General features: G+C 39.3%; 1 pseudogene; it reads left to right on the top strand.

Annotated features, from left to right (window-relative positions):
- Positions 1-4,107: 4,107 nt before the first annotated feature.
- Positions 4,108-7,872, top strand: LOC132018660 (probable ATP-dependent RNA helicase DDX5; annotated as a pseudogene).
- Positions 7,873-15,981: the final 8,109 nt, after the last annotated feature.

The raw sequence follows: 15,981 nt of genomic DNA, 5'->3' as shown, positions 1-15,981 counted from the left end.
AAAAACAGAAAAATCCCAAAAAGCATGCGTTTCCAAATTGAAAAGTCCCATTAACTCTCCAATAAAATAAATGAGAGGAGAAATGACATCATGCTTTGTGAAATTTCAAAACTCCGGAAATAAAGCAAAGATTCTAAAAGCTGTCAGAGGGAAAAGTAGATCCCATATGCAAGATTAGGAATTCAAATAGCATCGGACTTCATAACAACAAAATGGAAGATAAAAACTAATGGAACTACGTCTTTAGAAATCCAAGGAAAAATAATTCCCATCCAAAGTGCCAAGCCAAACCTTAATGGAATATGAAGGTAGAAAAAGATGTTTTCCTCTCATTCAACTTTCCTTGGGAACAGTTTGAGAATGAACTCCAGAAAAGGGGGAGAATAAACCAGGAAAGGCATGTGATTGAGGAAAGAGATGCAATGACAGGAGAGGATAAAGAAAATCCAGTTTGATAGTGAAGGGAAGACCCAGGACAAGAATTGAGTAGTAGGCATAAGAAACACCTATGGTAGGGTGTCTGGGTTGCTCAGTGGGTTGTCTTCCTTCAGCTCAGGTCATGATCTCAGGGTCCTTGGATTGAGCCAGTGTTGGGCTCCCTGCTCAGCAGGGAGTCTGCTCCTCCCTCTCCCTCTGGCCCTCACCCCAACTCATGTGCTCTCTCTCTCAAATAAATTTAAAAAAAAAAAAAAAAAGCACCTGTGATGTGAGGGACTAGGGACATTATATGTGACCGCATTGAGAGGCGTTGTGTACCTCTTTGAGATCTGAGGGATGAATCAGTCCTAAGTATATATAAATAAGCTAATGATGGGGTGCCTGGGCAGCTTAGTCTATTAAGCACCTGACCTACTCAGGCCCTGATCTCAGGGTCCTAAGACCAAGCACCACATTGGGATCCACACTCAGCACAGTCTGCTTAAGTTTCTCTCTCCCTCTGCCCCTCCCCACCTAACCACCTCCCACTCACATGTTCACGCTCTCTCTTTCAAATGAAAAAAAATCTTTAAAAAAATAAATAATAAAAAAATAAAAATCAGTTAATGAAAAAATCATGCAATTTTTCATTTAGGAAAACAATTTCATTAGGAAAAAGAGAGATCAAATCACCCTGCTAAGCTCAGCTGTATACAGCATTTATTTAATCATAATCAAGTTAACATGGAACATAGGTTAAATTAAAATGATGACTGAACTGTATTTAGAGCATGAGGAAATAACATGGCAAGTAGTATGGGGATGGTGGCTAGGGCTGGATTCCTTTCTCTTATAAGTGGAATCAATAGAATGTATCTGAGGCTTACTCCACACATATAAGAAAGAACAGTATAAACAGGCTATTGAGACATTTGGAGAGATAGGCCAGAAGAAATAGCTAAACAAACTGGAAGTGTCTTTGTTTGTGCTGCAAGAGTTGGGATGACAAGTGGTAAGGCAGAATACTGCTGTTTTTCGTTATATATTTTATACTATTTGACTCTACAGTATATATATTGGTACTAAATTTAGCAAAAAATAAAATATTAATTTAAAATTTCTGTTTCTATAATAATTTGAAAAGTTTGATTTTATAATGCCACCCTTCAATCCATAAGCAATGAACCACACTTAAGCATATCCTATCATACCTGGGAAAAAAGAAATTCAGTGAACGGATGGTGTTTACAGCTAGGGTTGGCTTTAATGATTTAATTTCCCTTGGCTCTGATGAAGTACAATGGTTTTGCTGGAATTGACCTATTTTACCCTTCATCTCAGCTAACTTTTCTTCAGCCACCCTTAAACAAGAAGAAACAGCTGTTGGGAGTTTAAGTAAATGTAACTTTAATTTTGATTTCTTTCCAAATTCTACATTTAATCTGGGTGAGTGAATGCAATGTTGATGGATCAACACATTCTCATGTTATAATTTATGTTCATGTCAGGCAAGCGAACACTGTTCATATATCAATGTGTCAGGTATTGTCACCTTAATAAAGTAAACAATTAAAAAGAAGAATTGTAACAACCATTTTAATGGGCTTCTCATTCATCTATTTCGTAGGAAAAAACTAAAACTGATTTGTGAAAATAAACTACCCATACTTCACCCCGTCTTTCTTTTTAAAGTGATCCATCAACTAGACCATAACAAGTGTTTAATAAATCTATTTTATTCCTCTCATTTTAATAGGAAAATTAGAGAATGGATCCAAGTAGAGAAAAGGCCATTGTCTGGGTTCTTGTGATCTCTTCTCCACAGGTCACAGATTTTCAAAGTTCTTTAAATTGCACATTATTAAAAATGAACTGGGTTCCTTTTTCCAAATAAGATAACCCACCACCTCCCTCAAGTGGTCAGTTGGATTAGTTTTCTCTTTCCAAAGCTGAGTTGGTTTACTTCCAAGAACTGCAGAGCCATGTATAATGGCTGGCCTAGATGGATTTTTTTTCTTGAATAAATTATTTGGTCTTTGGAGTGAAGGAGTGAAGGAAGCAGATTAGATTGAATTGTGCTGATATTTTAACTTCACTAGGCCAATATAAAAAGATGCTTATACTGGGCTAGCAATTGTTCATGATGCTTGCCAGCTCAAGGTTGCTCTCCCTCCAAACCTCTCTTTTCCTGCCTACGGGCTTAACCAAACCCCATCATTTCTAGTTATTTAAGGCCTTGTATCATTTTTTTTTTTTAATTCACTCAAGTAGAGGTGCTAATTCCTGCTTCCTGAACTGGGCCTTTCAGTGATTATACAACACCTAGCAAAACTTATTTAGTAATGTTATTTCCTAACTAAAACTAAATACTTCTTAAAATGTTTCCTCAGTTAATCTGATTGGGAAAGGGGAAGGAAAGGAGACCAAGACTGTCTTTTTGATTAGCAATAAGGAGCAAATTTTCATGAATACCTATAGTCAAATCATTTCAGGGCATTTAGTACCAAAACTTCAATTCAAGAGACACATATAAAAGTCATGTCTCTAAGTCATTAGGCCTATTTCAGTTCTAACAATCCCCCAGAATAAAATATGCCAACAAGATGTCTGTGGGGTATTTACTTGAATAAAAATATATGAGTCGATGTTACCACTTAGCTACCATCCGAAAACATGAACATTGCTGTTCTTGTTTTCAGATGGTAACTAAGTGAAATTCTTTTTTTATTATGTTCACTCCTCAGGTTTCTGGAAAGATTGAAAGGATCTGTGAAAGCAGTCAGTCTGGGAGTCAGGTATAAGAGTAGACACAACTGAATAGAGTTTTGTTGCCTTTATTGTCTAAATAATGCTTATCCAAAGTTTTCAAATTGATTTGCATAAACTAGCAATCAGCTAAATCTGATTTTTTGAGGGCATTTCTAAGCTTTTTCTCTTGGGGCCCCAATTACGAAATAAACAAACTCCTATGACAAAAATGGTAAGCCTCTTTGGTAATTTGGCTCCTCAACTGACTTCTCCATTGAGCCAAAAACTCAGGAATGAAAAAATGCCCACACGTGCACATGAAATTTACCAAACCTATGTTAACAAAAACAAACAAAAAAAAAGTATGTAGGAGTAGAATAGAGAGGATTCTAAAGACTCTAATCCCAAAATAGACCAAGCCATACCAAGGTCTCATGCTTCTCTACCTTGGTCTACTTCTAAAAAAAAAAAAAAAAAAAAAAAAAAAATTGCATCAATTGTTCTTGAGTGGGAGACATAGGTTCATTCTTGCCACAAAGAGTTTGAGACAGTAAAGTTGACAGACACAGGAAAAGTAGTCAATGATATAAAATATTGATATATTGACTGAAGGTATGTGTGAATATCACAATTGTATAGTTTGAAACCAGCCCGAGAAAGCTGCATCATCCTTGCACATAACAGACTCCTTTTGAGACCATGTTCTGCAAGGAATCAATGATCTGTGTTCCCATCACTACCACCAAGAGATGTGGTTGGGACTCACAGGGGCTTTATTCAGCTCATTCACTCTGTTTCTCACTCTCACGTTTCTCAATTCACTCTTGTTCTCTCATCCTTCTGAAAACCCAAGAAACACAATTATAGCATGAAAGTTGCCAGGGTGGCTCTACCTTTCACCCACAAAGAACTAAAAGGGCAGGACTGTATATAAGATACGCCATGAATTCTTACAATGTTCTCACTACTTGTATACTTGGCCAACTACCAACAGGTGAGGATATACACTGAAGAGGAGGAAATGTCTTCAGCTGGATAAAACCTTAACTGAAAAGTTTTGACTCCTACTCAAGAGATTTGTGATAATCAAAGGGACTGAATATTGTTCCTATTTTATAAGAAGGAAACTTCATTTATATTAACTTTCAGAGAACCAATATCTTGGTTTATGTTTTTGTGTAAAATGCTATATAGGAAAGTGTGGTTGGGGATAGTATTGCTTTAGGGGCTTGGGGTTGAGACAAACACCAGCGTTTTCCTCATTATATGGGTAGAATGCCATAATGAAGTTTCCATATTTTGGTAAATTGAAGGTCATCCAGCCAAACAGATGTCAGGAAATACAGATTCAAAATTCACACCCTAAAATGTCTAAGGGCTTTTTTGTGGCCTTCCTGAGGTTTAACCAGCAAAGACTCTAGATCAGTGTGAAATGAAACCATTTCTTTGTTCTTTGTGACTCAGACTCTTCTGGGTTTGGAGTCCCAGTTTAGTAAAGAACTGAGTGTTGTGGCCTATTACCTCAAACAGGACCCACCAACACCATTCTTGAGGGTAGCCTATGAGGAACAAGAGACAGTGGGAGTGAGGCATACTGAAAGAGAGGCAGGAAAATGCATTACCTAGGCCAGTGCTCCGAATTTAATCTCCTGATTCTGGGGTGGTTGTGGGGATCTGAGATCTGCATGTTCCCAACTAGCCAGGACCACATTTTGAGTGGTGAGTTGTGCATCAGGGCTTCTCACACTCTCTGTTCATAAAGAATATTTCACCCACTCACCCAATCCCAGGTAGAACTTCGCTCTGATTTTTCCCTGGTATTCTCCTGGGCCAGAGAAAGAGTCCACAGTGACACGCTAATCCCTTTGGCAGCATACCAAGGACAAGATGCACAGCCAGAATTCTGCTGGGCTCCAGGCGGGTGTTTGAGAAAGAAGACAGAATGAACTTCTTGCTTCATTCCTTGAGGCCACACAATCTCCCTAACACATTGGGGAATGCTGGCTTCCTTTGGTTTTCCTGAAAACAGCTACTGATGCTAGCTTTGTATTTAGAGTCATATTTAAAATCCATCCACAACCTATTCTTTTTAAAGAACCAAGTCATGAATTTGACTTTCCATATGCTTCTCATCTGTAGGGTCTGGTCACCAATTGACTCCTCATAGTGTGTTTGCCCCTGATGCCTTGCAGTCTCTGCAGATGAAATTTGAGAATTCTCTGGTAACTGTAGCAGGGCAACTCCTCAGACCAATGACTTTCCAAATAACCTCCTCAATTCTCTCATGTTCAGAGAATGGGAAAGAATTCCAGAGAGCTATGTGAGGGTGAACAAGGGGCCAGAACTGTCGTTTATATCTATGACTGGACAGAAAGGTGGAAATGGATAGAATGTTATTCAATGCTTTCTTTTTCCCCACTGTCCTAACCTCTTCTCAAGAATGTTTTGCCAAGACAAATAATATGTTTTATCCAAAGCATCTCCCATTTAAACTTCTTTACCATAAACAGGCACTTCAAACTTAATGAGAGCTGGAGAATCTTCTACTAAACTGTGATCTCCTTGAAGGCAGGAATTCTGTTACTTCATTTACTGCTGTATCTTTAGCACCCAGAATAATGCCTGGCACATATTAGGTACTCATTAAATACCTATTGGTATTTGGGCAACCATAAGATTAGTGAAGGTAAACTCATTCATTTCCACGGGTCTCTTGTTGAGCAGCTCCAGCTCCTGTCATCACTGCCCCTCCGCCACTGCCGCCCCCGCAAGGCTTTGCCACTGCCAAAGCCACCTGCAACGACTTGTTGCACCTGATTCTCTCCACTTTGTTCCCCACCAACCACAACCATTGACGACATGTCGAGTGACGGAGACCACAGCCAGGATCGAGGGTTTGGTGTACCTCGGTTTGGGGGAAGTAGGGCAGGGCCCCTATCTGGAAAGAAATTTGGAAACCATGGGGAGAAACTAGTTAAAAAGAAGTGGAATCTCGATGAGCTGCCCAAATTTGAGAAGAATTTTTATCAAGAACACCCTGATTTGGTTAGGTGAACAGCACAAGAGGTGGAGACATACAGAAGGAATAAGGAAATTAAAGTTAGAGGTCACAACTGCCCAAAGCCAGTTCTGAATTTTTACGAAGCAAACTTCTCTGCAAATGTCATGGATGTGATTGCAAGACAGAATTTTACTGAACCCACTGCTATTCAGGCTCAGGGATGGCCTGTTGCTCTAAGTGGATTGGATATGGTTGGAATAGCACAGACTGGGTCTGGGAAAACATTGTCTTACTTGCTGCCTGCTATTATCCACATCAACCATCAGCCATTCCTAGAGAGAGGTGATGGGTCTATCTGCTTGGTGCTGGCACCAACTCGGGAACTGGCCCAACAGGTACAGCAAGTAGCTGCCGAATACTACAGAGTGTGTTGATTGAAGTCCACTTGCATCTATGGTGGTGCTCCCAAAGGACCACAGATTCATGATTTGGAGAGAAGTGGGAAGTTTGTATTGCAACACCTGGAAGACTGATTGACTTTTTAAAGTGTGGGAAAACCAATCTGAGAAGAACTACCTACCTTGTCCTTGATGAAGCAGATAGAATGCTTGATATGGGCTTTGAACCTCAAATAAGGAAGACTGTGGATCAGATTAGACCTGATAGGCAAACCCTAATGTGGAGTGCAACTTGGCCAAAAGAAGTAAGATAGCTTGCTAAAGATTTCCTGAAAGACTACATTCATATAAACATTGGTGCACTAGAACTGAGTGCAAACCACAACATTGTTCAGATTGTGGATGTATGTCATGATGTAGAAAAGGATAAAAAACTTATTCATCTAATGGAAGAGATCATGAGTGAGAAGGAGAATAAAACCATTGGTTTTGGTGAAACCAAAAAAGATGTAATGAGCTTACCAGAAAAATGAGGAGAGATGGGTGGCCCACCCTGGGTATCCATGGTGACAAGAGTCAACAGGAGGGTGATTGGGTTCTAAATGAATTCAAACATGGAAAAGCTCCTATTCTCATTGCTACAGATGTGGCCTCCAGAGGGCTAGATGTGGAAGATATGAAATTTGTCATCAATTACGACTCCCCTACTCCTCAGAGGATTATATTCATCGAATTGGAAGAACTGTTCACAGTACCAAAACAGGCACAGCATACACTTTCTTTACACCTAATAACATAAAGCAAGTGAGAGACCTTATCTCTGTGCTTCGGGAAGCTAATCAAGCAATTAATCCCAAGCCGCTTCAGTTGGTCAAATACAGAGATTCAAATTCAGGTCATTCCAGGGGTAGAAGAGGCATGAAGGATGACTGTCGGGACAGATATACTCTGTGGACAAAAGGGGTGGATTTAATACTTTTAGAGACAGGGGAAATTATGACAGAGGTTACTCTAGTCTGCTTAAGAGAGATTTGGGGGCAAAAACTCAGAATGTCAGCACTGTTTACAGTGCTGCAAATTATACCAATGGGAGCTTTGGAAGTAATTTTGTGTCTGCTCGCATACAGACCAATTTTAGGACTGGTAATCCAACAGGGACTTACCAGAATGGTTACGATAGCACTCAGCAATATGGGAGTGACATTCCAAATATGCACAATGGTATGAACCAACAGGCATATGCATATCCTGCTACTGCAGCTGCGCCTCTGATTGGTTATCCAATGCCATCAGGATATTCTCAATAAGACTTTAAAGTATATGTAAATGTCTGTTTTTCATAACTGCTCTTTATATTGTATGTTATCAGACAAGATAATTTTTTAAGAAACATGGGAAATGCATAAATGATGGCAGTACAGCAGTAATTATGGTGTACTTTTTCACTATTTAAGTTGGATATTTCTCTACATTCCTGAAACAATTTTTAGGGTTTTTTTTTTTGTACTAGACAATGCAGGCAGTGTTTTCACAAAAGTAAATGTACAGTGATTTGAAATAGAATAAAGGAAGGCAATGCATGGTCTTCCAATAAAAAATATTTGAAGACTGAAAATAAAAAGATTAGTGAAGGTACTAATTAGTGAGAACTCACAGTGTATCTACATACTACACACCTGCTTATCAGATACATCTTCCCTGCTGCTAGCTTCTCTGACTCTGTTTACATTTTATCAACTCCCTTCTCTTCTGCACAGATTTATTTCCACCTTAGTATCCTCAACTCTCCTGTATCCTTCCTTTGTTCTGCATTTTTCCCGATCTTGCATTTATCAGAGACCAATTTGAAGCACAAGTTTAGAAAAAGTGTACAGTTATGGTACCGCTATCCTTTCTAAGGATATCATGTCAAGCCACTGAAAGATCCTTTGTCTCCAGCAGGACAAACTAATTTAAAGACTGACTGAAGCAAAACCAACAAACACCTACTGATTCAGTCTACCCATTCCCCATGTTAATGAAACCATAGAAAATCAAACTTTGTCTCAGAAGTTACTGCTTTATATTCATGATGCCCACAATTACTCATCTATTTCATTAACACAGGATTTTTCCAAAATCTGACAGATACCCAATTATACCCCAGCTCAGAACCACTTCTGTAAGTGTCATAAGGAAGTCCTTATTATAGGTGAAGAACATGATACTTCCATGATGTATCAGAGCAGAGAAAGGATTGGGAATCACTCATTCTAAAAACGGGCTCCTGGGGTACTCACAGGCTGCCCATTCCCCGCTCTGACTACATACAAAGGGCAGATAGCATCCCATGTTTTGGTCTCTCCCTTTCACTCCACAGGCAAAATATACCTCTCCTGTGTGTGTTCCCTTCCTGCAGAGCTCTTTCTAAGAGCAAAATAATCCAATCTATTAGTCCATAAACAAAAAAGTATTTGGCTCCTCAATCTTTTTGCACATTGTCAATGACACTAACTAGAAGTAAGGGCACTAAAGATGGGACTCTTAGGCCCTGTGGAATGGATGGGGGTAGGGGGACTGTATTGCTGTTTTCACTGTCTTCAATAGCACTAGGTAGTGCTAAGTAGCGTTTCTTTTCTATCCCAAGTGCAAGGAGCTTCTGAACATGGGAAAAGCTCATCCTGACATGCCCGATAGGCTTTTTACTAGAGCAGAACTTCCTTGTTCAGATACAGAGTCAGAAGACTGTCCATCCTCTCTGCCAGCTCTGGTGCTAACAGTTCAGGCAACTCAATTATTCTGAATCTGACAACCAGACAAAAGATAAGCCTATAGTTTCATGCTTTGGTTCCATTATTTCCTATTTCCCTCTGCAATCTGGAAATAGTGAGAAAAATCCCACCAGCCAGTGGGGAAACTTGTTGAACTGGAGTAGCAAATTCCATAGCAAATTCCAAATACTCTCAGGAGAAATCACATTCTAACCAGCATCAAGCCTACTTCTGTTCTTTAAATTTTCCACAGTACTAACAAGGGTATGAGAATTTTCATAAGTCTGGAGTATGTTCTAGCTGAAGTGGTCACACCACAACTTAGCAACAGCATCCAAAAAAAAAAAAAAAAAAAAAGGCCCTATGAGTAATTTCTATTGCACAAATCAGTGGATCAAACGATATTTGCTACATGCCGACATATAGGCTGAATCAAAAGCTATAAATATGAATGTGGAAGGTGCTAATAATTCAGAACCACAAAGATTCCATGAAAAAGTAATTTTTGAGAAGTCCTGCTGTTAAAATATGTAAATATTTTAAGATGAATATATATAAAGATAAAGGTAAGATGGAATTATCTGTGTTTTTTTTTATGGAGCTAAATTTTAACATCACATAAAATACTTTCATCTGACATCATGGTTTCAAGGAGTAAGAACGAGGAGCACCTGGGTAACTCAGTAGGTTAAGTGTCCAACTCTTGGTTTCAGCTCAGGTCATCATCTCATGCGTTGTGGGATCAGCTTGGAAATTGGCAGGGAGCCTGCTTGGGGATTCTCTCCTGCGCCTCCACCCTATGCACGCACGCTCGCTCTCTCTCTCTCTCTCTCTCTCTTTCTCTCTCTCACAAATAAATGAAACTTAAAAAAAAAAAAAAAGAGTATGGGGCGCCTGGGAGGCTCAGTGGGTTAAAGCCTCTGCCTTCAGCTCAGGTCATGATCCCAGAGTCCTGGGATCAAGCCCCACATCGCGTTCTCTGCTAGGCAGGGAGCCTGGTTCCCTTCCTCTCTCTCTCTGCCTGCCTCTCTGCCTACTTGTGATCTCTCTGTGCCAATCTCTGTCAAATAAATAAATAAATAAAACCTTTTAAAAAAAGGTAAGAAAGATACAAAATGAAGTTAAAAGATGCAAAAGGACTAAAGTAAGGAAAATGACTATTTCTGATTGGTTTGATTTCCAAGCTTAATCAATATTTCTGTACCACTCATCACTCAGTTACCCCCAATACCACCGCCCATTCATCGTATCCAGTGAAACCCTGGAAAAGACATTTCCCATTTGAAAAGTTCTAAGGAAAGGGAAAAACTTGACACTTCTTTTCAGCTTTAGAATACAGATTGTTTTCTTTAAAGATGAGTGGTGAGCTTCAAGAAATATTCTGGGAATTTTTTTTCTCCAAAAATCAAACAAAATATCAATACTAGAATGTCCCAATCAAGTTTTTGATGGGAAGTTTTCCTTTTAAATATTTATTTATTTGAAAGAGAGAGCGTGTGCCCATGTATATATGCACAAGCAGGGGGAGGAGCAGAGAGAGAGAGGGAGAGAGAATCCTCAAGCAGACTCCCGGCTGAGTGCAGAGCCCAACATCAGTCTCCATCCCAGGACCCCGAATCATAACTTGAGCCAGAATCAAGAGTCAGCTCCTTAACCAACTGAGCCACCCAGGCACCCTGAAAGGAAGATTTTCAACTTCAACTTCCTCCCTTTTACAAAAGACTTAAGAAAGCTGAGGGGATGTAGCAAACATTGCAAAAAAAAAAAAAATAGATAACTTGTTAATAAGAAAAATATATCAGTTTAGTGATTTCTTTATCCAGGAAAAAAATGCATAATAGAGTGACTTGAAGAAGTTATCGCAAAGATACCGTACATAGGTAGCAGCTATGAGTGGGGCAGAGATGGGAGCACAAGGGACAAAAATAGTACCAACAATAAGTAAAAAAGTTTCAATGAGAGAAAGACAGCAATTAGAGAGGAAGTTTCCTACTTCATAATGCTGACCAGGGCTAGAATAATTTCGGAGGACATATTTTTTGAGTCTTCATGTGATTTTGAGCAATGTGTGAAGAAAGACTCACATAACTTCTAGAGACTCTCTGCACACCTGATGAAATGAGGCCATGGCCCATCCCCAACTAAAGATTCTGCACAGGGATTCTGCTACACAGTGGGAAAGACAGATGTCCAGCCAGATTGATGTTTCTCTGCTCACATAACTTCTTGGACTAACACTCAAGTAACAGACCAAGGTGACATCTTATTCTAAATATCTCTCTTCTTCAATGTGACACCCCAGAAACCCCCTGCAATGACAGACTTTTGGCTCCTCAGCTAAACTTAATGATGCAGAAATAATTCAGGACATGGAAACGGAGAAAGTGCTGTACTAAGCAAAAAATATATATATATATTTAAAAATGTTTAAGTAAAATACACTTTTTATTTATTTTAATCAAATAATTCAATCACACCAAAATGTAATCATTTGATTGTATTCTCATTAAGACTGAAGGAAAAATATTTAACCTTAAGAAAAAAAGCAAAGTTAATCTTTAAAGACACAGTTTCTTAAGCTCTGACTTGAAAAACTGTAACATGAAAGCATTTCCCCATAGTGGTATTGTCACATCATATACTCTTGTGACAAACTCTCCTCTTACTATTCCTTCTCCAGTCCTCACAGTAAAGATACTATAATGGAAGTTTTAGAAAAAAATTCTGTTGGTTTCAATTTTTCTTAAATCAGCTACAGTTCAACAACCTGAAATACTTAAAAATAAATTGGAACTTAATGTTTGGTAACTCAATCATAGCATGTGCTCACCCAGTCAACATGAGCACCAAGTTGTGATGAAATGAAACCATCCCGCTAGACTATCCACCCCCCACCCCCCAGGACTCTCAGGATGCCATGTCATATCTATCACTCGCCAGGGGTTACTTCCTTCTTGTTACCACAAACACTCCCATTGTCAGAGGTCTGAGTGATACTTAAGTCAAAAAAAGGACTAAACCTTGCTTTTGCTCCCAAAATGCAATAAAAATACATACAGTCACCTTCAATAATTATCTCTTTACACATTTATCCTTCCCCAGAATAATTTTTGGTGGGTTTAAGTAGGTAAAATAGTTTTTACTTCCTCTCTTTCCATAGTAATGATTCACCTTACATCCAAAGAAAGCAGTGCTGATAGCATCAGAAAAGGAGGTAAAAGTTCAAATAGTATACCTGAGTGCTTTCTCAGTCCACTCATTAAAAATTAACTAGGATATGAGAAAAAAAATACAATCCCTGGAGCATCTCAATTAGTTGTTCTAAGGGAGGACCCAAAGTTGCTGGCATTTTATCAACGATTTTGGGATGATTTTACCATGGCATATGAGCAAGGCAGTTTTCACTTTATTTTTTCACTCACTTTCACTTATTAAGTTTTTTGCTACGTTCAGCAAAATTAAAGCTGGAAAAAATCTTGGAGATCATCTAGTTTGTGCTTCTCAAGCTTTGATAAGCATGCAAAGCACCCGGGGATCTTGTAAAATCTGTAGATTCTGTGTCTGGAAGGGTGAGGGGAAGACCTGAGCTAATTCAGTCCTAACAAGCTCTCAGCTGACTTTGATGTGGCTGGTCTAAAGACCAGACTTTGAGCAGCAAGGAAGTTCTTCCCCCTTAGCTGTGAGAAAATAAGAAACTGAGATCCAGAGACACTCTTTTTTAAGGTAAGAGAGCCAGAAAATGACCAAATTGGCACCAGAATCTACATAATGACTTCTAGTCCAGCAGCTACTACATGGAAGAAAACTTTATTTCTTTAAAAAAAATTAAGAAAAATATTTGAATTTTCTGTAGAAAACTGGGAGCCGGGGGGGGAGGGGGACTAAAGTTTGTTATAATGGGATTTTGGCAATTTAGAATATAAAAACTGATTTATGGTGTGTGGTTATTGTAAAGAAATTAGGGAGATTGCTACAATTAACCAGTAAGAGTTCATTTTGTGTTTTTTGCTTGTGTGTTTGTATGCAGGAGGCCTAAATATATGGTAAGAGAAAAAAACAGAGAGAGAAATAAACAGACCATGTACAATAGCACAAGAAAGCACCAAGAGGGAGAAAAGGAAACAATAACAGAAAATAAAAGAGACCAGGCTGACAAAAGAAAAATAGGAATAAAAGCAGAGAGCTAGAAAATTAGACACAGATTCTAGTATAAAAGGAAAACATAGCAGCAAAGAAGGAAAAAAAAAAAAAAAAAGAAGGAAAGAAAGGAAAACCCAATGGGATAGAAGGATTCCTGGAAAAAGACCATATAAAATAAATCATAGGAGAATAGCAATCATGGGAAGATAGGACACTTAAGAGAAACACAAATATATATAGAAAAATATCTGTCTTATTTGGTATTAAAAACCAGAAAAGAGATTATATTTCACTTATCATGGTTTTTATATTTTTTTATTATATTTCCAAAATAACAAATACCAGTTTCTCTATAACCAATTGGAACCTGAAAGATGGCCATGGTCTTAGACAAGGAAGCAAGAACTCTGGAAGAAGAAATCCTACAGGTAGAAGAAATTGAAGAGAGGACAAGGTTTAACTAAGTCCCAAAGCATTCCATTCTCCTTACCCAGAAACTTTCTTCCTAGCCAGGTGACCATATGTTTCACCATACAGTTCAGGATACAGCCTCCCTGAAAGACATAGTTCCAGCTTAACAGAATGCTCCAGGCAGTCAAGACCAACAGTACTGACCTTCTCCGGAAAGCATCTCCCCTTGACATGTATCTATGGAAATAAACACACCCTCCTTGCCTAGTACTGCCTATTCCGTCAGTCTTTCAGACATGGGCAACTCTGAACCCAGTTACTGTAGGAAGTATTCAGGCTGTGGTTCTCGGGAAGTCCATTGACTTATTTTCACCGGCCATTTCCATTCCCTGGCTGTGGCTCATTTCTAGACAAAAACAAAACTTGTAATCTCAAGGAAGAAAATTAAAATTGTTGAAGCTTGCTTGTGTATAAATCAGACATTGCTAATTCAAATGCCTACAAGGACAGGGAAGGTACTGTCCATGAGTAAAGCTGGCCTACATTAAGAAGAACACCTGCCAGGGCACCTGGGTGGTTCAGTGGGTTAAGCCTCTGCCTTCGGCTCAGGTCATGATCTCAGGGTCCTAGGATCGAGCCCAGGGTCAGGCTGTCTGCTCAGCGGAGAGCCTGCTTCCTCCTCTCTCTGTCTGCCTCTCTGCCTGCTTGTGATCACTGCCTGTCAAATAAATAAATAAATAAAATCTTCAAAAAAAAAAAAAAAAGAAGAAGAAGAAGAAGAACACCTCCTCCATGTGAACATGGCTCCATGCATCTGGCTCCAGTGGGTTCTGCCACGCAGAAATGCAGGCCCACTGCTGCCCCAGGTACCTGTTTTACAAGAGATACAAGAAATGCTGATTCCTATGGGTAATCTCCTGATTTCTAAATGTTGATAACTCATTCAACTTTGTGTTGCTGTTGTTCGAAAAGAATGTTTGCAATCTTGTTTTAGACCCTGCTTTTTTTTTTTTTTTTTTTTTTTTTTTTTAAGAAGATGGGGGTTGCCTGGGTGGCCCAGTGGGTTAAAGCCTCTGCCTTCGGCTCAGGTCATGATCTCAGGGTCCTGGGATCAAGCCCCGCATCAGGCTCTCTGCTCCGCAGGGAGCCTGCTTCCCCATCTCTCTCTGCCTGCCTCTCTTCCTACTTGCGATCTCTCTCTCTATGTGTCAAATAAATAAATAAATAAAATCTTAAAAAAAAAAGTAAGCTCCCTGCTAGCACTCGTTCTTGTACCTTTACATACTGGGAGCCTTTTCTTTCCTTTCACTTATCTGTCATTCATGTCATTTACAAGACTAAGTTTGGTTCTTGGATTTTTGACTTGAAATCCCCTGGGTGACCCTTTCTCCCAGGAGTCAAAGCCTGATGGAGAAGCCACAGAAAAGTGCTTACCACCCTGGCACAGGCTTTAACTGTGCAGATTGCCTGGGAGGGGCAAGACTGCCTGTGGAGGGGGAAGATTTCCACGGCCTCGGTATTCAGCATTAATCTTCACTGATCAAGAGATATGTTTCTTCACACGATAATCTGCTCCTTGAGTTTCCTGAATGCCCTGCTGTGGCTGACTATCGTAAGGTCCGTGTCAGTCTTCCAAAACACATCTGAAACCATCCAGGACACATTCCAGCTGTAAATGGGAGGCACTGACCCAAGTCCAAACAAAAACAAAAATCATCCAAAACCTCCTTTCTTTCCAACATCACAGGCCTCTGAATGATATGTTTAGATTCTCCCAGGCTGGAGTTCTTCCAGACGGGGCTGCAACCAAAGTTACAGTGAATATCTCTGCTGATTGATTACAAATCAGTAAACCTACCTGGAAACACATGTCAGAGGTAGGAGGAAGAGGGCCGGCCTATAAGCATATGACAACAAAGAAATGAATTTTTGTGCTGATCACTTGCATAAATTTAAGAAACAAAGTTAATGATTAAAAACAAGAAACATTAATGATGTTTGAACACAAACAGATACACCCATGAATATCGCCTTTTCAAAATTCACTGATTCCTATTTTTCCTTTTTTATTTAGGCTGTCCATGGAAGAACAAATTAGTGGTTTAAGACTAAAATA

The sequence above is a fragment of the Mustela nigripes genome, chromosome 5 (genome assembly GCF_022355385.1).
Source record: "Mustela nigripes isolate SB6536 chromosome 5, MUSNIG.SB6536, whole genome shotgun sequence".
Classification (NCBI taxonomy): Eukaryota; Metazoa; Chordata; class Mammalia; order Carnivora; family Mustelidae; genus Mustela; species Mustela nigripes.
This window is presented reverse-complemented; position numbering and strand designations above follow the sequence as displayed.